Raw genomic sequence first — 23,092 nt, 5'->3', positions numbered from 1 at the left:
CAGCATCTTAAAAAGCAGAGACATCACCTTACCAACAAAGGTCCGTATAGTTAAAGCTATGGTTTTCCCAGTAGTGATGTATGGATGTGAGAGCTGGACCATAAAGAAGGCTGATCGCCAAAGAATTGATGCTTTTGAATTATGGTGCTGGAGGAGACTCTTGAGAGTCCCATGGACTGCAAGAAGATCAAACCTCTCCATTCTGAAGGAAATCAGCCCTAAGTGCTCACTGGAAGGACAGATCCTGAAGCTGAGGCTCCAATACTTTGGCCACCTCATGAGAAGAGAAGACTCCCTGGAAAAGACCCTGATGTTGGGAAAGATGGAGGGCACAAGGAGAAGGGGACGACAGAGGACGAGATGGTTGGATAGCGTTCTCGAAGCTACCAGCATGAGTTTGACCAAACTGCGGGAGGCAGTGGAAGACAGGAGTGCTTGGCGTGCTCTGGTCCATGGGGTCACGAAGAGTCGGGCACGACTAAATGACTAAACAACAACAACATGGTTTGAAACCACTCAGTTGGAAACTGGTCTGCTTTCAAATTGGATGGGGGGCCGTGTGTTGAGATTCCTGCTTTGCAGGAGGTTGGAATGGATTCTAACTAACGTGCTTAGAACTGGCCATGTCTGTTTCATTAGAAGAAAACAGCTCGATGGGGAGCCTGATTCCATGGGGAGGGGTTAACTCTCACATGCCATTTTACTGAAAATGCTCTTCCTGAAAATATTACCCATCAACAGGGGAGGGAAGCCTCAGGTCCAGGAGATCCCTGTGACTTCCCTGTGTAGTTCATCAATCTCTTCCCAGGCCACACCCCTCCCTGGCTCTGCATCATCCCCAGAGTTTTCCCTGGCAGGAATGTGTCTTTGGCCTCTGATCATGTCTAGATGGAGGAAAGAGAGGATTATGTGAGTGTGTGAAACTAGCCTACTGTAGAAAGGTAACAAGTGAGGGAAACTGTCCATCCCATCTTTCTACCCTTTTAAGTTGGCCAGTGTGGGATTCCTGGACAAGATGTATCTGTGATCTGATCTGGTAGGGAGTCCATGAAAGAGCCCAGAGTCTTCCACTGTGTGGTCTGTGTCTCACGAAGTTGGTCATTGAGTGGGGAGAGAGGGAGAGGGAGAGAAGGGGGTGGGAGAGTGGGTGGTCATTTGAGTCACATGTAATGATGCTGAGAGACTACGTCTTCAACCTTACTAGATCTGGACATTCCCAGTCTGGTTTTTACCAAACCTTCTTTCATGAACCAGAGTTTGACCACATCATAGACCCAAAGGAAATCTGCTACTAAGAGACCTACTAAGATGACTTCTGGTTGAGATTGATGGCTTTTGACTGTGACAGGGAACATCAAGCATACACCAAGCGTTCCCACAGCAGACACATACGATGTGGGTGTCAAATGTATGTGCGTATATCTTAAAAAACCCACATCTAGGCGTCTGGGAGCATAGGCGTAAACAGTGTTTCCAGGTACATGGATATATACAAGCATATTCACGAGGTCCACACAAAAGAGGATTAAACATTCAGGGTGGCTGTTAGTCATAATGGCTATGTTTTCCTCCAGTACAGTGGTACCTTGGTTCTCAAACGCCTTGGTACTCAAACACCTTGGTTCTCAAACGCCAAAAACCCAGAAGTGTTCTGGTTTTCAAACGTTTTTTGGAAGCCGAACGTCCAATGAGGTTGTTGGCTATTGTTTCCGGAGCACCTGCACCAAACAGAAGCTGTGACTTGGTTTTTGAACATTTTGAAAGTCAAACGGACTTCCGGAACAGATTACGTTTGGCACGTTTGTTTTTGCTATTTATTTTGCATATTTGTTTTTGAGGCTTTTTCAGTTAATTTGTATTTGTGACTGTGTGGAACCCAACTCAGCTACTGGTTGACTGATTGTGTGACTGTGGAAATGGATAAAAGCCCCCTATCCCAACAATGACTATCATCAGTGCAGTTAAGAAAAAAAGTTAATTTTTATCATCTACAATACTGTCTTATTTATTTTATAGTACAGTATATTCATTATTCCTTTCATTTTATGGATCAATGGTCTCGTTAGATAGTAAAATTCATGTTAAATTGCTGTTTTAGGGGTTGTTTTTAAAAGTCTGGAATGGATTAATCCATTTTGCATTGCTTTCTATGAGAAATCAGACCTTGGTTTTGGAACGCTTTGGTTTTGGAACGGACTTCCGGAACCGATTAAGTTTGAGTATCAAGGTACCACTGTAACAAGTAGGCCTCCGAGTACCAATTTCTATAGACCCTGAGCAAGCAAAGTGCTCTTGAGTTCATTTCCTGCTTGTAGACTTCCTATAGGCATCAGTGTTCTTTATTTTATTTTTCTTGAGGCAATCACAATATGCAGACCTGCCATATATTTTTCAACTAAAAATCAGAGCTCTGAAAGGAATACAGAATTTGGCTCTGCAGTCTATTCCTCTTTCCAAGTGCTGATCCATGGCATTCTCCGCATCCTTCAGATCTAGCCTAAGTGTGAGGCAGACCAGTCTCCTTAATTGAGCCAAATCTTTATCTTTAATTGAGCCCTTTATTTTCTCATTAAAACCACTTCAACAGCATCCTGCTGGGATTGCTAATTAAACAATTAAATTAGTTGAACTGGGGAAAATGTTGATTCCAAAATACTATGCGGCATCAATTTCCTCTCAAAGAATACTATACTATACTAAATTTTTCTCCTCTTTCTTAGCTTTAGTTCACATTGTGTCCAGGCCTCTGTGTTTCTGTAAGACAAGACATATATTTTCATTTCCTTATTTTGTCGTCATCATATTGCTCTTCCATCCCCTGTTCTGAGCACAGCCCAGAATAATCCCCCCCCCCCCCGCGTTGGGAAAAGCAGGACTTGCTTGCACGGAGCTGCACAGATCGCTTTTTAAGCTTGCCAGGCAGGGGTCCGTTTTCTCTGCCACATGAGCTAACGAGCTCCTGAAAAGTTGGGAGCAGGTTTAGGTTTCTAATGATGTGTAAATCTAGGGGATGAAGGGACCGTGTCATCATGGAGGAGATTTTTCCGTGCGGGGAAAAGTGCATTCCGGGTTCTGTTTGCCTGCGACGCTTCCCCTGTACTCTGGCAAGGAGCTCATGTGGACCTTGGCTCTCGCACAAACAGGCTTTCCGAGACCAAATGACATACAAAAATAGCAGCTGCTCCTCAGAGCTGATTGGCTCATTTTAAAGCAGATGGTCCTAAAATGCTGATGGAGAACTGCATCTCAGCAGGCTAAATCTGAAAGGCTTTTTTAGAAAACAATGAAAGGAGAGGTTGTACCTCAGGATCCTGCTTCAAGTATCCTGTGCCCATCACCTAATGAGGTGGTGTGTAACAGCAGCAAGGTTACACTGCCTAAGTATTTTGCCTGCAGCAGTTTGTAATATCTTTTTAAGCATGTCCGGATAAGTTTTCTGTATATAATGGACAGTGCAAATCTTTTCTGTTGTGATTCCACGACTGCCTTTGTTGTTTAAAATTTAAAAGGAGTTTTACATTTTCAAAACAAACAACCATCCGCCGCTGGCTATGCCTTACCAGGTTTTGTATATGAACGTAGCATTAAAGTTGATGTAACTAGCAGAATCACTTTCATGGCTCATAAAAATGTAGCCCAAGTCCTTTTTGCAACAAAAACAGGGTGCATGGTGGCATCAGTCTCAACAACGCCTCCTTCTTTCTTGCTAACACCAGCCAAACATTTTTGTAGCATTGAGCTTAAAAGAAAAATATAAGGTGATTTGCTGGTTGTATTGATCCATATTGAGAGTCAGCTGTCACCATTGAAGAAGTAGGGGCTGGTAGATTATTCTACAGCACATTAGTTTGGGCAAATATGCACTCAATCTCTGAGAATTTTTTTTTTTTTTTAAAGAAGAGTTTCATTGAATAAAGTATTTGGAGAGATATAAAGATGGACCGAAGGTCAAAGCACACAGCCTGAAGGATCAGGCTGGGAGGGAGAAAGGTTGTTTTCTGCTGCTCCAGAGAAGCGGACACGGAGCAATGGATGCAAACTACAAGAAAGAAGATTCCACCTTAACATTAGGAAGAACTTCCTGACAGTAAGAGCTGTTCGACAGTGGAATTTGCTGCCAAGGAGTGTGGTGGAGTCTCCTTCTTTGGAGGTCTTTAAGCAGAGGCTTGACAACCATATGTCAGGAGTGCTCTGATGGTGTTTCCTGCTTGGCAGGGGGTTGGACTCGATGGCCCTTGTGGTCTCTTCCAACTCTATGATTCTATGATTCTATGATCAACAGCTGATCACCTCAAGAGCATTAGGCCACTGAACATGTACAGCTCCATTGTCCAAAGCAATAGGCCATCTGTAGCCTTCCTCTGATATGGACAAAGAAATAAGCTGTGTCATGATGCAAGATTTGAAAATCTGGGGATAGTTTGCCACCCCAGTCGTGACCTACCAGGATAGTACCCTGGCCCTGCAGAACCAGCTGCTCCCACATTCGTGGCCTTCATTCCCTCACTGGCTTTAGAATGGTTGCTAAAGAGTGTTGTTATTTTAATTCATTAAATTTGCTAGTTGCTTTATCCTGCCCAAAGCAAATTACAAACAAACAATAACTCCACACAGATGCTTCAAAACCTGGGGTGGGGGCGAAATACATTAAAAACATCCCACCCACTTCTAAAAGTTAGTTAAGGGACCTTTTGTGGAGGAGGCACATGAAAAAGGACCTCAGGTGATGATTGCATGGTCCAGGTGGGTTCATATGGAGAAAGGTGGTCTTTGAGGTATTGTGGTCTTGAGCTATTTAAGGCTTTATAGGTCAAAACCAGCACTCTGAATTGGGCCCGGAAATTAATTGGCAACCGGAGAGGTTGGGCTAGGGTCGGTGTAATATGCGCAAATCATTTTGCGCCAGTGAGCAACCTGGCCACTGAATTGTGCTCCAGCTGAAGTTTCCAAACCATCTTCAGAGGCAGCCCCATGTTTGACACACTGCAGTAATCCAGTGATGGCCAAACTTGGCCCTCCAGCTGTTTTGGGACTACAACTCCCATCATCCCTACCTAACAGGACCAGTGGTCAGGGATGGTGGAAATTGTAGTTCCAAAACAGCTGGAGGGCCAAATTTGGACATCACTGCAGTAATCTAACCAAGAGGTTGCCAGAGCATAGACAACAGAAGTCAGGCTATCCCTGTCTAGATAGGGACACAGGTGGGTCACCAGCCAAAGCTGATGACACTCCACACCACCAAGGCCACCTGAGCCTCCAGCGACAGCAATGGATCCAGAAGTCTCCACAAACTACATACCTGCTCCTTCAGAGGGTTGTGTAACCCTGTCAAGAGCAGGAAATCTCCCAGCCATCCGATCTAGAGAATGACCCACTAATGGTGCCTCAGCCTTATATGGATTGAGCTTCGGTTTGTTGGCTCTCATCTAGTCCATTACTAAGGCAAGACAACAGTCCAGCACATCCACTGCCACACCTGAAGATGTAAAGGAGAGGTAGATCTGTGTGTATTGTCTACACCACAGGCCCCTGCAGGCCAACTTTGACATATAGAAGAAGAAGAAGAGTTTGGATTTGATATCCCGCTTTATCACTACCCGAAGGAGTCTCAAAGTGGCTAACATTCTCCTTTCCCTTCCTTCCCCACAACAAACACTCTGTGAGGTGAGTGGGGCTGAGAGACTTCAGAGAAGTGTGACTGGCCCAAGGTCACCCAGCAGCTGCATGTGGAGGAGCGGAGACACGAACCCGGTTCCCCAGATTACGAGACTACCACTCTTAACCACTACACCACACTGGCTCTCTCACCACCCACCTGTCAATCACCTGATGCCATTATGAGTTCAAAGTGACCACTCTCCGCCCTGATTGGTGCTGTCAGTAAGCCCCACATGTCAAGCAGTGGTCTGGATCATGCTTCTTTTACCATCACACATGATGTCAAGCGTGGGGCCAATGTACATGGTTTGAAGGGACCTCTGACCAGGCCCAATTATGCCCACATGCCAGCAGTTTCCCAGTGCTGGTCCACACAGATGGGCAGCACAGATACATCCCAAACCTGACACATTGTGCAGCCTTGGGCTTGGCATGCCATTCTTGATCACTTTGTCCTTAAAGAATTAATGTAATATTAGGTAATGCAGATGGCTGCTGCAATGAACTTTAACGGTCTGACAACTCCTGATCTGTTGAAATCAGTTTTTTTTTTCCCTCTGTATTTTCCCCCTTTAAAAATTACCCTCTTGAGTCTCTTAGAGATAATTACTGTGCTTGTTCAGCTAGGTCTGTCATTAAATTACTCAATAAAATAGACCACTTTTAAACTCTCCAGAGTATTAAAAGCTCTATGGCTTGCTCATCAGCAAACAAGAATCTGACAGGTGATTGTTTTGTAAAGCAAAGCGAACATTTAATTTTGATTTTCCCTTTTTTTAGGTTTTCATTATTTATGGTTTGCCTTTAGTTAGGTGCAGGAGACACAAGTTCCACAAAGAGCCAATCTTTTCAAAGAAATTGGGTCGTGAGGGAGATGCTGTGGAAAGTCCCAGAAATAAAAGTTTGTAGAGGGCACTAGGACAGGGTAGGGAATCAGTATCCCTCCAGATGTTGCTCCATCAGCTCCATCAGACCCAACCAGTATGTTGGGCTGGGTTGGAGTTGGACCTGGAGGACCACAGGTTCCTCATGCCTGCTCTAGGGGATGGAAAGTGCCACAGAATAATAGCCTCAATGCTACAACTAATGTGCTGTTTCCAGATGTGCTTCAGGTGCCTGGCCCTGGTTGGCCAGAGGTGCTTCCATGCATCTTAACGTTGGCCGAGATATGCACATAATAGTAATCTACTTGTGATTACTGCACAGTAACATTTGAGCTTGTAACAGTTTCAAGGTGGACATGTCACTTCAATTCCAATCAGTGTATTTCCTGTAACTTCCTGCTGAAAGGAAAATGCCTTGAAGGGTGATTAACTGGGAAGATGTATACCCCCACAAATAAATTAGGAAGAACAAAGCAAGATGAATGCTCATTGGTGTATAACTTCTCCACAAATAGATCAGAACTGCTCAGAAAAGTTTGGCCATAGTCTAACCTCCATGTGAAGCTATATGCAATCAAATCCAGACGAATGCTCAACAAAATAGGTCACCTGGAAGAGGCTTTGGACCTCAAACTTCTGAGGAATCTTCAGCCGACTGGAGAGCCTAAAGATTATCTCCTCTTGTACTTTCTCTTGGCCCCACTTATATCACCTTATCAGACTTCATCACTGTATCTTTAATAATACCCTGAACATCTCATATGGAGCTGGTGAATTGCACTATCGACTAGCAACAATTTTCAAGACAGAGGGATAAAAGCAGAGTAATATAATTATGGATGTGCTTGGTGTATCCCTTGTGGGATATGTTGTTGTTGTTTAGTCGTTTAGTCGTGTCCGACTCTTCGTGACCCCATGGACCAGAGCACGCCAGGCACTCTTCGTGACCCCATGGACCAGAGCACACCAGGCACTCCTGTCTTCCACTGCTGTTTGGTCAGATTCATGTTGGTAGCTTTGAGAACACTGTCCAACCATCTCGTCCTCTGTCATCCCCTTCTCCTTGTGCCCTCCATCTTTCCCAACATCAGGGTCTTTTCCAGGGAGTCTTCTCTTTGTGGGATATATCCAGCCTCATATAACCAACATGCATAACTCTAATTAATACATGATGATATAAGACCATAGAGTGAGCTGTCCTTCCAGGCCTAGCTAGGTCACACACCCTAACCTTGGGAGGAAGGGTTACCAAACTCACTTCTCTCTTTTTCCACCATGTGAATTCAACCAGTAAGAAGGTCTAAGGTGGATGATCCAAGCTCAGACCGCATAGCGTAACAAGCCATGTTTGTGTTTCTATACAAATAATTTAGAAACCCTTACCTTTCTGAAACTAAGTTACACTGCCTGTCTTTCTTGCTGCTATATAGAAAAGCAAATGAATCTAAACTTTTGTAAGTAAACCATTTTAACTTACCAAACATGTGGTCTCTTTCTATGCTAAAGGAAGTGGGAAACTTTGGAAGCGACTTAGAAAGGAATATTTTAAAGGTCTAACAGCCTATATTTCCACACTTTACTTTGCAGCATGTTTTGTGATTTTAAATCTCTGCTGGGGCTCACTCACCAAAGAGTACTTGCCCAAACCAAATGCAAACGATCAAAAGCCAACGCACAATACTTCTGTGTCATTCTTACCCCCAGTTAAACAGGTTTTTTGGGTTTTTGAAACACTGCAAAAACTGCAAAATCAGTGTAGCAGCGACAATATCAGGATGTATCTGGTGAAGGGTAACAATGCCTTTGTAATATTACCTCCATCTGTCTCCAGCCCTGGAGTCAGCTCCCAGCGCAAGAACAAGCAGTACATGAACCCACAAGCTTTGTGGCCGTGGAGTCATGTTCCTAATTTATTTGTCACATCACCTCTCCCCAGGAGAAGGTGATTAACAGCCTCGAGCCAATATATCCTGGGAAAACATATTCCCTGCTCAGCTGATGTGAATCTCCTTGTCTTATGCATATCATGGCCAGCCAAAGTACTGAGGTGAGCAGGACTTTTTCTTCTTTTTGCAGGTTAAAAGGTAAATGTCCTATTAATTGGAGACAAGGATTATGATAAAGTCAAGATGCTTTATGGTCCCATGCAACTGAGCTCAGCTCTCCTAATATCCCTAGGACATGCGAATAATGGTATACAAGACCTGGATGCAATTCTTCAGATTGCCGCTGATATGAGCACAATGTCTTCATGCCAGCTGCAATCTGACACTGCCCCAGCTGGGCAGGCTGGCTGCCTGACAAGGAAAAGCATTCCATCTCACTGTATATATCTATGCACATCTGTGAAGACAAAGGAAACGGCCGTCATGGGCTTTCCGACCACAGTGGATTTTTTTTTAAAGCACAAAAAATGCAGACGGGATCTGCTGCGTTCATGACGACATGGAGGTAACAAAAAACCCATCAGCAAGATGAAGAGGTTCTTATATCAGGAAGCTTGCTTGCAAATGTCATATTGTTCTGCTCAGACTCAGTGGATGCTGAGAAACGAGGCGTGCAAATACATGCAACGCAACCTGGCAAAGGGGCCAATCCTCCGAGAGCTGAGATAGTCAATTGAATGGTGCTTTCTGACGGGCAGAGCTGAAGCACATTCACACTGAAGTTACCCAGCTGCATTAAGTACAATTTACTGTCATTGCAAAGGGGTAACCTGTGTTATCCATGGGATTCTATGCCTTCCTAAAACCACAAGGGACGCAGGTCTATTTGCAAGGTTATTCTTTCTTTCACACTGCTAAAACGGGAGGTTGTTAAAACCTCTATCACACTGAGCAGACCGTAAGAACAAAATCTTTGTAAAACAACATGGCAACCACAACAAAGCTGTCCTTTGAAAATTGCACTTCTCTGAATGCTGGCGTACAGTTCTCAACTAAATGCACATATCACGGGAAAGGATAAAAATGCATGTACAGTGGTACCTCAGGTTAAGTACTTAATTCATTCCGGAGGTCCGTACTTAACCTGAAACTGTTCTTAACCTGAAGCACCACTTTAGCTAATGGGGCCTCCTGCTGCTGCCGCACTGCCGGAGCACAATTTCTGTTCTCATCCTGAAGCAAAGTTCTTAACCTGAAGCAATATTTCTGGGTTAGCGGAGTCTGTAACCTGAAGCGTATGTAACCTGAAGCGAATGTAACCCGAAGTACCACTGTAAATGAAAATAACATACAAACATTTATTACATTGGAGGAACTTGCATCTATTCGGCAGCTAGCCTGACGGTTGTCCTTACTGTCTCATCTATTAGGGGATACTCACAGCACCCCTTTATTACTAAGATGCACACCAGAAGATAATGTTACTGCTGTCCTATAACCATGTTGATGGGGACAATGGAAGGGAAACAACTGAAAGCAGGATGTGACGGGTTCTTGTTTGTGTAGTACAGCCTATGTCTCTAAGAACACAAGAAGAGGCTGCTGGATTAGGCCAATTGTCCCATGGGAAACTGCAGGTGATTGGTCTTGTGTTGAGGTTCGCTTTTAGGCTTCCCAGAGACATCTGGTTGGCCGCTGTGAGAACAGGACACTGGACTAGAAGGGAAGCCGTGGGACACGGCTATATCATTGCCAAAGGCCTCATCCACCCACCTTTCCACCTCCCTCAGCTTCTCTGCTTTGCTACCTTGACCTCAAGGAAAGAAACGTCCCCCCACCCAAGTGTTAATTCAGAAGCATGTCAACAAGGAAATGAACACATTGCTCTTTTCCTCTCCTTTCCCTGCCCTAAGCATTCTTATGACTTACCGTATTTTTCGCTCTTTTTTTGCATCCGACCATAAGATGCATCTAGTTTTTGGAGGAGGAAAACAAGAAAAAATATATATTCTGAATCCCAGAAGCCAGAACAGCAAGAGGGATCGCTGCGCAACGATCCCTCTCGCTGTTCTGGCTTCAGCGATAGCTGCGCAGCCTGCATTCGCTCCATAAGACACACACACATTTCCTCTTACTTTTTAGGAGGGAAAAAGTGCATCTTATAGAGCAAAAAATACGGTAGTTGTGGGAATGACATGATTTATTGTGAAGTAGGAAAACTGAGAGAATTGAAATGGGCAGATCTTTCCATTCCCATTGGGAAGCAGAGGCAAATTTAGGGGAGTGCAACCAGTTCACCCACTGGCGGAGGAATGGGGGGCAAGGGAAGCGCACCACCCCCGGGCACCATCGGGGAGGGGGTACCATCGCGGGGGGGGCCCCAGACACGTGCCATGCACCTACCGTGCCGGGCGCCACGCCCCCAGATAGCATGCCACACACCCCAGGACGCACACCAGCCATGCCCCCACATGCTCTCTGCCCCCGGTGCCGCAGCATTCAGCTTCGCCACTGGGTTCACCATCACTGGGTGCCGAGCCTACAGGGCACCGCAGAGGGCATGGCAATAATGAACGGAAGGCGAGATGTAGCGGATCGCAAATTTTGGCATTGCAGAAAGCGCCGCTGAAATTTGAAAACCCCAAGTCTGCCACTGTATGGAATCACAATTTCTCTCAAAGAGAGAGTACTGGCTGCAGCTGCTCCTGTTGGGACATCCAGTGACTAGGACAACACGTTTGGCTGTTTAGAACTTGCTGGAGCCAACGTGAGTGGAGAAACAAATGTAAATGTATCCTTGTACAGTAGGATTAGGGACGCAGGTGGCACTGTGGGTTAAACCACAGAGCCTAGGACTTGCCTATCAGAAGGTCAGTGGTTCAAATCCCCACGACGGGTGAGCTCCCGTTGCTCGGTCCCTGCTCCTGCCCACCTAGCAGTTTGAAAGCACGTCAAAGTGCAAGTAGATAAATAGGTACCGCTCCAGCGGGAAGGTAAACGGCATTTCCGTGCGGTGCTCTGGTTCACCAGAAGCGGCTTAGTCATGCTGGCCACATGACCTGGAAGCTGTATGCAGGCTCCCTCGGCCAATAAAGGGAGATGAGCGCCACAACCCCAGAGTCGGCCACGACTGGACCTAATGGTCAAGGTTCCCTTTACCTTTACAGTAGGATAGTTTCTACAGACACCCACACATCCCTCTCTATCCTCTGTCCAGGCAAGCAAGAGCCATTAACTGAGTTCGGTGGCACATGCCATCCAGGCAAAAGTGCTCAGGGGGTGTGGCTTGGCCCTGGAAGCCAGATGCTGCAGCTTGGAGGACCAAATATGGCCCCATGACCTGAGGTTCCCCACCTGTAGTGTGGACAGCAGTGAGCTAGAAGGACCAATGTTCTGCCTTGGGATAGCGCAGCTTCCTTCACAGCCTTGCAAAGGCCCCACTCCCAGACTTGTCAAAGAGTCGCTGGCTGCATTAGGAGTCTTGAAAAGGCAACAAAGGCTTTTGTTTGGCTCTCAAAACCATTTTTCACCACCTCGGTAAGTCTGGAATATCACCTTGGGAAATGGTTTTTTTAAATAAAAAAGAACGAAAGAAAGAAAACCCAACACCCATCTCCCAAAAGACACTCTGTGACAGGATTTTTGTGACTCACGCTTTTTAGGGGGAAGCCAGCGTCAAATTCTGACATCTGCTTAAGAGGTTCTAGCATTTCAAACATGAATTAAGTGGCCTGGTGGAATTGTTTGGGGATGTTTATTTTAAAAGAGGACTGCCTCGGCTCAATGATGATTGAGTTGATATAGCATGAAAGAAAACTGGTACTACAACAATGCAAATATCACGTCACGGGCTGGAGGGTGGGTGGAATCTGAAAGCTTGGCCCTCAAAACACATGCCAATAGCACAAGTGTTTTAAAAGATCAGAGCTTAAGAAATCAATCACTTGCAGTGTGCAAGTCAGAACACAACTTCTTTCCAAAATTCAATTAAATCAATATGCAACTTGTTCGGGGGGTGGGGGGACTTGACTCCACTGACATATATGGCAACGTTCTCATTGACTAGAATAGATTTTTAACACCTCATTGCCTGCTTTTCTCTAAGCTACAGGCAAATGTAAAAAAAAAAAAAAACCCAAAACTAGATGGCGTTTGGACTGGTTCACACCTGCAGTTTATCACTTGGTGACTACAACACCAAGCGATGGTACCAGGTGTTGAATGGACTTTCATTATCTCCATGCATGGTTTCAAAAGCAACGCCCTTCAATAGAGTGCGGTCACATGAAGCAGTTGTTGTTGTTTAGTCGTTTAGTCATGTCCGACTCTTTGTGACCCCATGGACCAGAGCACACCAGGCACTTCTGTCTTCCACTGCCTCCCACAGTTTGGTCAAATTCATGCTGGTAGCTTCGAGAACACTGTCCAACCACCTCGTCCTCTGTCGTCCCCTTTTCCTTGTGCCCTCCATCTTTCCCAACATCAGGGTCTTTTCCAGGGAGTCTTCTCTTCTCATGAGGTGGCCAAAGTATTGGAGCCTCAGCTTCACGATCTGTTCTTCCAGTGAGCACTCAAGGCTGATTTCCTTCAGAATGGAGAGTGTTGATCTTCTTGCAGTCCATGGGACTCTCAAGAGTCTCCTCCAGCACCATAATTCAAAAGCATCAATTCTTCGGCGATCAGCCTTCTTTGTGGTCCTGCTCTCGCTTCCATACATCACTACACATGAAGCAGAGCAGCCATCAATTCAAGGCGCTGGTTTTAACCTTTCAAAGACCTAAGTGGCCTGGTTAACCCGAGTTCATAAGGTCCCCATCTGAGGTCCCTGAAGGTCTGTGGCAAGGCCAGATGTCACCCAAGGTAGAAACATTTCTGGAGCTCTTCCAAGGAAGCTCAGAGGGCACCCATCTCTGTTACTTCAGGCTTTTCAGGATATGTTGTTGGCTGTGGTCTTATAATATTTCATAAATCTTTATAAAATGCCAAACCAGCTCCCCAACATTTTGTAAACTACTCTGGAATGTTGCAGTTATTTATTTAAAAAATTAATCACATTTAAGAAAACGGAGTTCTATGCATTGGTTCATGAAGTAGCCGAAAATTACGGTATACCTAACTCCTAAATCATAGGATTTTAGCCACGGACTAGAACTCCCACCAGCCTCTGCCAGCGTGGCCAATGATCACAAGCGGTGGGGATTGTCATCCATCAACATCTGGAGAGGTGACCACAGTGGTTACCTATGATTTTTGTGAAGCACTTATTTGGGTCCTTTACTGTGTGCTTGTCCATTATTAAACATTTCAAGGACACACATATCCAGCTGAACGCGTGAACAGAGCTTTCCTTTCAGGAGATGCGATGGGGCTGTCTAAAATGTGGGGAGCACAAAGGCTTTGTGATGTTTCCGTAGTGAGCAAAGGCCAAAGTCTCCAGAGGAAGCTTATCCCTCCCTCTCTTCCGCCTTGAGGTGCTCTATTCCAGGCCAATATACACTTGCATGTGGAAGCATTAGCACTGGCTGATTTGGAAGGAGCATTGGAAATGAAATGATAGCAGAGTAAATGTCAACGCATTCAGTGTGACACAGTGAGCACCAGATCTTAAACAGCTTCATCATTGTGGCATTTACTGTATCCTGAAATAATATTAATCCCACTGTTGTCCTTCTTGATGGAATCATCCATGAATATGCTTTATGGCACTGGCCAAAAGTGCTAATAGGTTAAAAGAACAACCCATTCAGTGTTCCACTAAATTAAGGTCGCTTCATGGGATTTAATGAAACAAAGTGCTGGATGGAGTTTTCAAAGGACGTTCTTGTAATTCATGTCTATTTAGGGCTCCTACTAACCAGAAATCTAATTTCTTCTAGTAAAATAGCTTTTTGTGAAGCCCGGCCATGTGAGAAAGACTTTAAAGGGCAACGATCAGAAGATCTTGACTATAATACTTTGTTATTTCACAAATCACTTTTCAGGTTGGCGGGGGTGAATGAGGAGCAGAATTTAAAGTCCTAAAATTAATCAGACCCTGTTTAATCCTGTTATTTTTACTACAGCAGTGTAGAGACAACCCAACCTGTTCTGTTGCACACAAATAAGATGTAGGTCCCCCCCCCCATTTTACCAGAGAACAAAGAAGAGGATTGGTATGGGAAATATTTCTTCCCACAAATGGAAGCATCTACTTCTTTTTAAATATTTATCTTACTATAACCTTCCCATCAAAACCATAGTTACAGTTCAGTTCTCTAAAAGCAAGACTTCTGAGCCACTCACTCTACAGTTACATGGAATCTTTCAGATAGCTTCCAGGTTGAGTTGGAGACAAAATCTCAACCGAAACACATCGCCCTAGTGGATTAGTAAGTGGGCGACTCTGCATTTTTGAATCCTATCACAGTAGGATGTGTTTGGAAATGTATCGTAGCCAAAAGGCATAAGAGAAGGTAACTCCAACAGTAAATGCCATCAACAGCTCTGTTGCCTGATGGGATTTTCCACCCACGGAAATCCAAAACACTTTCCAGGCAGCCACCCTTATGAAGACAAAAGGAAGCAACTGAGACGCAGCAGAGTTCTTGCTTGGGAAAAGGAATGAGCATTTCTAAATTGGAGGTTAACCGACATGTTTATTCAGTCTATCAAATGTTCAGAAAGGCAGCTCCTTGAAGGAAAGAACCATGAGCCAGAGGCAGAAAGAGAGAGCAGAGTTATCCTTAAAACTCACATTTATTTATTACAATTAGTTCTATCTGGCCTTTTGTGATACTAATCTTTCCAAGGCAGCTTAAAGGTGAGTGAGTGAGTGAGTGAGTGAGTGAGTGAGTGAGTGAGATCCAACAAACAATTGTTGTTGTTTAGTCGTTTAGTCGTGTCCGACTAAAGTATCGGAGCCTCAGCTTAAGGATCTGTCCTTCCAGTGAGCCCTCAGGGCTGATTTCCTTCAGAATGGAGAGGTTTGATCTTCTTGCAGTCCATGGGACTCTCAAGAGTCTCCTCCAGCACCAGAATTCAAAAGCATCAATTCTTCAGCGATCAGCCATCTTCATGGTCCAGCTCTCACTTTCATACATCACTACTAGGAAAACCTTAGCTTTAACTATATGGACATTTGTTGGCAAGGTGATGAAAATGTCATTGGATTCTTCCCACAGGGCAGTTGGTGGTAGCATGTCCTAGTGGATGGAGGAGATAGTTGACACCAGGCAGGCTCTGAAATGGTCTTCCATCACCTGCCTCTCTCAGTCTCCAAGTGGTGTGAGGTTGCAAGCACTCACCCAGGGGTCATGTTTCCTTTTGGAAATGGAGACTGTGGTGTCTTTAGGATATATGGTTGATCTGCACATATCTACAGCGTGAGGCTACGATGGAGGGGCTCACAACATCAGCACCCTCAAAAGGGTCTTGTTTCTCCCATAACCGCAGCATTGAAGTCAAACAAACATCAAAAATTGCTCTCTGACCCTCTCTCCAGCTGGCTGCTTTTCTTCTTGGTCACATCATTCCTCTCTACTCTGACTTTATACTTTCTCACTATTTTGCTTCCCACCCACTCTATGACTCTCACCAGGAAGCTTGTCTGTGTTTACCTGGAAGGTGGTGTGATTTTCTTGACTAGCTTGTGAGACATAGAGCAGGTTGGCTCAGAAATTGTGGTTTGATTCACATATGCCTGGTAAACAGACTCTCTGGTGTGACCCTAAACTAAAAAATTAGTGGGGAACCTTTCTTTGGGGGAAACGGACTGATTGGGGGGAAATAACAAATTTCTCCCCTTTTCTAATCTGATGGGAGTACACTCTCTCCCGTCAGGTGCAAACTGGCAATATTTGCAATTTAAACATCTGTTGCCTACTTTGGCCCTGAAGCACTAAGTGCCTTTGAAATGCCTGCATTCTTGGATGACATAAAGGCTTCTGAACAACATCCTAAGCCAGTAATATGTCTTTACCAAACCCTAAGAGACAAGTCTAAACCAGATGTGGAGGGACTCAGAGTAGAATGAGCATCCGGTTCACATATCACAATGGAAAAAACATTGGCCTCTCTCAGGCTGATTTTCACAGATATTATCTTCGGTTTGATACCCAATTGTATTCAGAGTTTCTTGGTCTCCACACTGTCTTTCTAGGAAAAAAATCAACTAGCACTGACAAATGCTGTTATTTAGTCCTGTGCTGAAGTCAGAAGTCATCAGCCACATCAATATGGTTTCATGAGATCTTATCTTATCAGATACTAGTCCTTTGGAACCTGTCAGAAGGGCAATTTAACTTGTTTCTGAGGATATTCATAGTGGCTAAACATCAAATGTGGGGATCAGCAAACTTTTTCAGCAGGGGGCCAATCCACTGTCCCTCAGACCTTGTGGGGGGGCGGACTATATGGGGGGGGTGAACAAATTCCTATGCCCCACAAATAACTCAGAGATGCATTTTAAATAAAAGCACACATTCTACTCATGTAAAAACACACTGATTCCCAGACTGTCCGCAGGCCGGATTTAGAAGGCGATTGGGCCAGATCCGGCCCCTGGGCCTTAATTTGCCTACCCATGATCTAAGGTTTCAATACTGAAAAGATAAGTCTACCACCACCATCCTGACCACACAATGAACAGATGACATGATTCAACTGTCAGCATATGATAAGATGACTTTCCATAAACACAAGAAAGATGGGAAGTTCTCTGATATATGGACTCCTTTTCAGTGGTGTCCAAACTTTTTTCAAAGAAGGCCAGATTTGATGTAGTGAAGGGCCATGGGGGCCAACCAAAAGACCAACCAAAGTTGTTGAGCTTTTTTTAGGATTTTACCCCCCGAAATGGACTTTGGACATGCCTGCTTTATATAGATCTAGTTTGTCTGGACCACCAACTATTCTCCCTGCTCTCACTCCTCCCCCTTACTTCTACATATCAGACACTTTTTAAAAAGTTATGATTAAGTTTGTATTGTTGGCTGCATTTATTTCTTTTTGGAAAATTCAATAAGCGACTATAAATAACAGAAAATCATTTCTGGAGAAAGCAAATGTTAAGGGTGGCTAACACAAAAGTCCCCAGTGCAACCCATCTGGAATTTGGCAGGGTTAGTTTCCTGTGTATAAGCTACCATGTCTCCAAATTTCATACCTCTAAATGAAAAATCAGGATGCTACTTCAGTACATGCTTGGTGTAACCAAGTTCAAACCTTAGCCTGAAACTCAAGTTCCTTTAGGTAAGCCATTCTTATCTCAGCCTCAACCACTTAGCTGTAAAATGGGAACACTAAAAAGTGGCTTGCCTTGCATTATTTTTGCAAAACTTCTCCTGATATAATGCCCATCAAGCCTTCCGAAACAAATACTATATATATACATAACATGTGTTTTTACCTGCAAATCACATATGGGACTTTGCAACAGCTTGAGGAATCATGATGCATTTCCAGTTTTTCAAATTCTCCAACTTGTATCTAATACATTATTTCAATTGTCCAGTCCAGCATTTTGAAGTTTCTTCTATGTTTGGCTGGTCCTGCTGGCAGTATCTTAATGGTCCATGACCAAACTATTCTGAGACTACAGAATAAAGAAACAAAATCCCATCTCAAATGAGCAAGCTGTGGGTCTACAGCAAATCTGGTGGTAGCCATGATGGGAAGAAGAGAATTTTACAATACAACAATAAACACTGCCAAACCGTACCACACTGATTCTCGGCCAGTACATGCCCCTTCGGCGGCCCATCTGTCACAGAGTTAAGACCTTTAGAAGCTGTTTAAGAAAATGTTAAATAAGATGGCATTCAGCAGTGCAAAATGCTTGACTGGCTAATACAACAAGAAAAGGAACTAGCCTGCTGGTGGGTGTGATATAATGCTTAGCGCTGCAGATTGAAGGCTTTCAGAGAACAAGAGATGGGGATCCCCCCCCCGTCGCTTTGAATATCATCAAAGTGTGCTGGGGAGCATAGAATCAGAGCCCCCTCTTCTTCCTGCCCCTGCTGAAGCTTGCTTACTGGGGTTGCACAACTGTAGCTTCTGGTGAGATATCATGAGATTGCGTGGGGCTCTCACAAGATCTCTCTAGAAGCCACTGCAACCACTTCTCCTTGCTTCTCTGGCAGCAGAGGGAGAAAACACCTCCAGAGGCACCCCTTCGATTCTGCCGCCTGAGGCGTCTGTCTCAGTCTGCCTCATGGATGGGCCAGTGCTGATTCTATGCAATGATGAGTATCCAAGTCAAGGGTCAGCACGATCAGACATCTGCCAAATGGCCATTGAGAAGAGCGCCTCTGGACCGGCTCCTCCTGCTCACCTTTGCAACCTGTTTGCTTCTTCACCTGCCTCTTGCTTTGAGCCAGAAAACAGTGATGGTGAGGGGGAGCCATAGATGTGACTGTCTACTTGCTGGTTGGCCCTCTGCCTTAAAAGCAGGCAGGTGGAAGCAGTGATGAGGAAGAAGAGGAGCAGCAGGGGCAGATGGTGATAATGGCAGGGAGGTGGTGCAATCACTCAAGGCAAGGGAGTCCAGGAAGGATGTCTGGCCCAAGGGCCCTCCTACACTGAATATCATCTATGCTAGCTCAACAGCGAGAGCCATTCAATATGAATATGTGTTTATGTAATGTGTGAGACAGGCTTCTGTCGGTAAGGAAATAGGGAACCTACCTAATTTGCCCTTTCCGAATCAGTAAGTGGTCTGAAGCACAGCCATCCTTTGAAATCCACACTTCTCCGAATTTTGCAAATCCGTTCACCAGCAATGCATACAAAAATGCATATAGTGGGGTAACATGTGCATAAAATGGCACATATTAGCCAAATATATATTTTTAAAAGTGTTATACTGGAAGAAATTGTCTTGTAGAATTATATCTATTGGCAAAACTGCATACAGATGTATATGCTACAATAAATTCACACTAAAACGCTGATGAATTTTCATGAGGACTTTTTTTATTTAAAAAATGCAAACTGATGTGGAAATGTGGAAAGCTGGACTTGTGGAAAACTGGGGGAGGATGAGAAACTGGCTGATTTTTCATCACTTTACTGCAACAAAAAGCCATTTACAAGTTTGTTGTGAAAAGTGACCATCTGATGACATGCATTTCTCTGCTTTATAATTGCACTGTGAACAAAAAAAAATGGGTTGGGGGAATCTGGCATTCATATAAGCAAGACTTAATGTGAGAATCTCATGAAGGGCAGCTGAGACCAAAGAGACATGCTAATGGGATCTATAGTTGGCTTCTCTCAGCACTAGTGCTTTGGCTCACAAGAGAGCAATCCCATGTCCACATCCACTGAATGGACACTCAGACATGTGACTACTTTAGAGACAAATTGTGCATCACCTGTAAAGCATATGCAACAGCCTCAACGGCCATTTTTATTAACAAAAACCGGTTTGGGAGCTGAATATTTTCAGGAGTGATGTAGAAGACGAGGCCGGTGCTTAATTTTTTCCCTGCCTGTTGCCCCACGCACCCTCCCTCCCTCCAATACAAATCATTCTCACAACACTGTTTTGTCCTACAGGGTCCCAGACACCTTTGCCAAAATTTTTGAACCTAGACTAGGTGGCTGGAGGCAGCCAACAGCAGGATTAAGCACCTCTCTCTGCCCAGAAGTTTTTCAGAGGACAATCAGATGTCCTACTTTACAGAGCTTAGTCCTCTGCTGGAAGGCCTCCTCCATTCAAAGGGCTATCCAGTCCAAGTCTGGTTTAGAGGCAAAGAACTATAAGAAGAATGAAATGGGGCCTTGAAGCTGAACATCAGTACTTAGCACCGGGTTAGCAGACTAAGCAGCCACGCAGACCAACTAGTGGTAAGATGGATTTCTATTTAAATGATAGTCACTGTTTCTAAATTTGCATCTATAAATCTAAATCAGCACATGCAAAGTTTCTGCCTTCTATTTGGAAGTGACCATTTCCCCCCTTTTTGGCAAGACTACATTTCCGCTGCAATTTTTGCTCACTTGGCCCTGATTTGTACAGGAGGAGAAGCAGTATACAAGCTTGAAAGGCACGAGATGAAGTCTGGTAACAATAAACTTCCCTGTCTCTTCTTCACTCAGCATCGAATACAGCGAGAGGCCTTTTTCGTCTAAGCTGACCTAAATAATGCAGTGTGAGGTAATATGAGAGCTTGCATGTGGGACTCGCATTTCGACAATGCTAATCTGACCCCAGCTCCTGCCTGAGATGCCTTGCTCGCACAATCATTAGTTAACTTCAAAGGAGCAGTTGACAACCTTCTGCAATGCACAGTAAAAGCCAAAAAGATCAATTACCAAAATGCTTAGTATGCAAACTGTATCCACAAGCACACGATGGCTCTTTGAAGACAAATAACTTCATTGTTTGTAACTGAGACAATGAAGCTGCTGAGTTGGGAGACAGAGAAAGGGAGGGAGAGGTTTAAGCCCAGATAGGAAGCGAGCTAGCATGCTCTGACTTAAAGGCAGAGAGGTACAGCATTTTAAGGGTTAAGGAAACTTCTAACTCTAGAACTGGCAACTAAGGCCACATCTGCATCATACATTCAAAGCACAGTTATACCACTCCAGCAGTCATGGTTTCCACCAAAGAATCCTGGGATCTGAAGTTTATTAGGCATAGTTTGTTAATTGGGAAAGGAGTACAGCAAGGCTGTATATTGTCTCCCTGCTTATTTAACTTGTATGCAGAATTCATCATGCAAAAGGCTGGGATGGATGAATCCCAAGCCAGAATTAAGAATGCCGGAAGAAATATCAACAACCTCAGATATGCAGATGACACAAAGTGAGGAGGAATTAGAGAACCTTTTTTAATGAGGGTGAAAGAGGAGAGCGCAAAATATGGTCTGAAGCTCAACATCAAAAAAAGAAGATCATGGCCACTGGGCCCATCACCTCCTGGCAAATAGAAGGGGAAGAAATGGAGGCAGTGAAAGATTTTACTTTCTTGGGCCCCATGATCACTGCAGATGGTGATAGCAGTCACGAAATTAAAAGACACCTGCTTCTTGGGAGAAAAGTGGTGACAAACCTAGACAGCATCTTAAAAAGCAGAGACATCACCTTGCCAACAAAGGTCTGTATAGTTAAAGCCATGGTTTTCCCAGTAGTGATGTATGGAAGTGAGAGTTGGACCATAAAGAAGGCTGATCGCCGAAGAATTGATGCTTTTGAATTATGGTGCTGGAGGAGACTCTTGAGAGTCCCATGGACTGCAAGAAGATCAAACCTCTCCATTCTGAAGGAAATCAGCCCTGAGTGCTCACTGGAAGGACAGATCCTGAAGCTGAGGCTCCAATACTTTGGCCACCTCATGAGAAGAGAAGACTCCCTGGAAAAGACCCTGATGTTGGGAAAGATGGAGGGCACAAGGAGAAGGGGACGACAGAGGACAAGATAGTGGGACAGTGTTCTTGAAGCTACCAGCATGAGTTTGACCAAACTGCGGGAGGCAGTGGAAGACAGGAGTGCCTGGCGTGCTCTGGTCCATGGGGTCACGAAGAGTCGGACACGACTAAACGACTAAAGAACAACAAGTTTGTTAATTCCTCTCATAGACCTACAATTCCCAGAGTTCCCTGGGAAGAACCATTGATGGTTAAATGACTCTGGGCATTGTTACTCCATGAGAGGATCAGGAATCTCAGCATCTTTAATAAGCTACACATGCCAGGAATCTTAAAATGGTACAATGGTGGTTTAAATGCATGGTGTTTATGTGGTCTTAGAAGAGACAGCAGCAGGGCCTTTTGTGAGGCTCTGGTCTACTCATTAATATTCCAGGGCTTTCCCTGAAATTGAATCCTCCCCTTTTTTAAAAGTAAGTCTGTAACTCTTTTTACTTCTGGCAACATGAGATGACGCATCAAGCCAATATTCTGCCCAATCGCTCACATAAATATCTTGATTGTTTTTCTGACCCTTCTTCTACAGTGGGTCACTGTTTTGCTTAGGCCTCCTTGCCACAGTGTTCAACTAAGTTCAGAGTAGACCCACTGAAATTAATAAGCGTAACTAAGGTAGGTTCAGTAATTTCAATAGGTCTGTTCTGCTTAAAACTTAGTGGAATGCCATCCTTTGTCGCCATCGCCAAGAAAGAAATATATCACCAAAAAGAAGACACAAAAAGTGTGCCAACTGCATCTGCTAATTTTATATCAAATTACTATTATTTAAGTGGGAATACAAGAGGGCCAGCCTCTGTAGAGCAGGGCATATGTCCAGCACACCTGTCCCTCGAACTGCAAACACAGGAAACAGGATATTGTTGCACAGTGTAGAAGGAAATAAACCCTCTGTATCTCCACCATCGGGACGCGAGTGGCGCTGTGGATTAAACCACAGAGCCTAGGGCTTGCCAATCAGAAGGTCTGCAGTTCGAATCCCCGCAACGGGGTGAGCTCCCGTTGCCCAGTCCTTGCTCCTGCCCACCTAGCAGTTCGAAAGCCCATCAAAGTGCAAGTAGATAAATAGGTACCACGCCGGCGGGAAGGTAAACGGCGTTTCCGTGCGCTGTTCTGGTTCGCCAGAAGCGGCTTAGTCATGCTGGCCACATGACCCGGAAGCTGTACGCTGGCTCCCTTGGCCAATAAAGCGAGATGAGCGCTGCAACCCCAGAGTCAGTCACGACTGGACCTAATTGTCAGGGGTCCCTTTACC

The sequence above is a fragment of the Podarcis liolepis genome, assembly GCF_965112155.1.
Source record: "Podarcis liolepis genome assembly, chromosome: 3".
NCBI classification, from domain to species: Eukaryota; Metazoa; Chordata; class Lepidosauria; order Squamata; family Lacertidae; genus Podarcis; species Podarcis liolepis.
Note: the sequence above shows the minus strand (reverse complement) of the source record.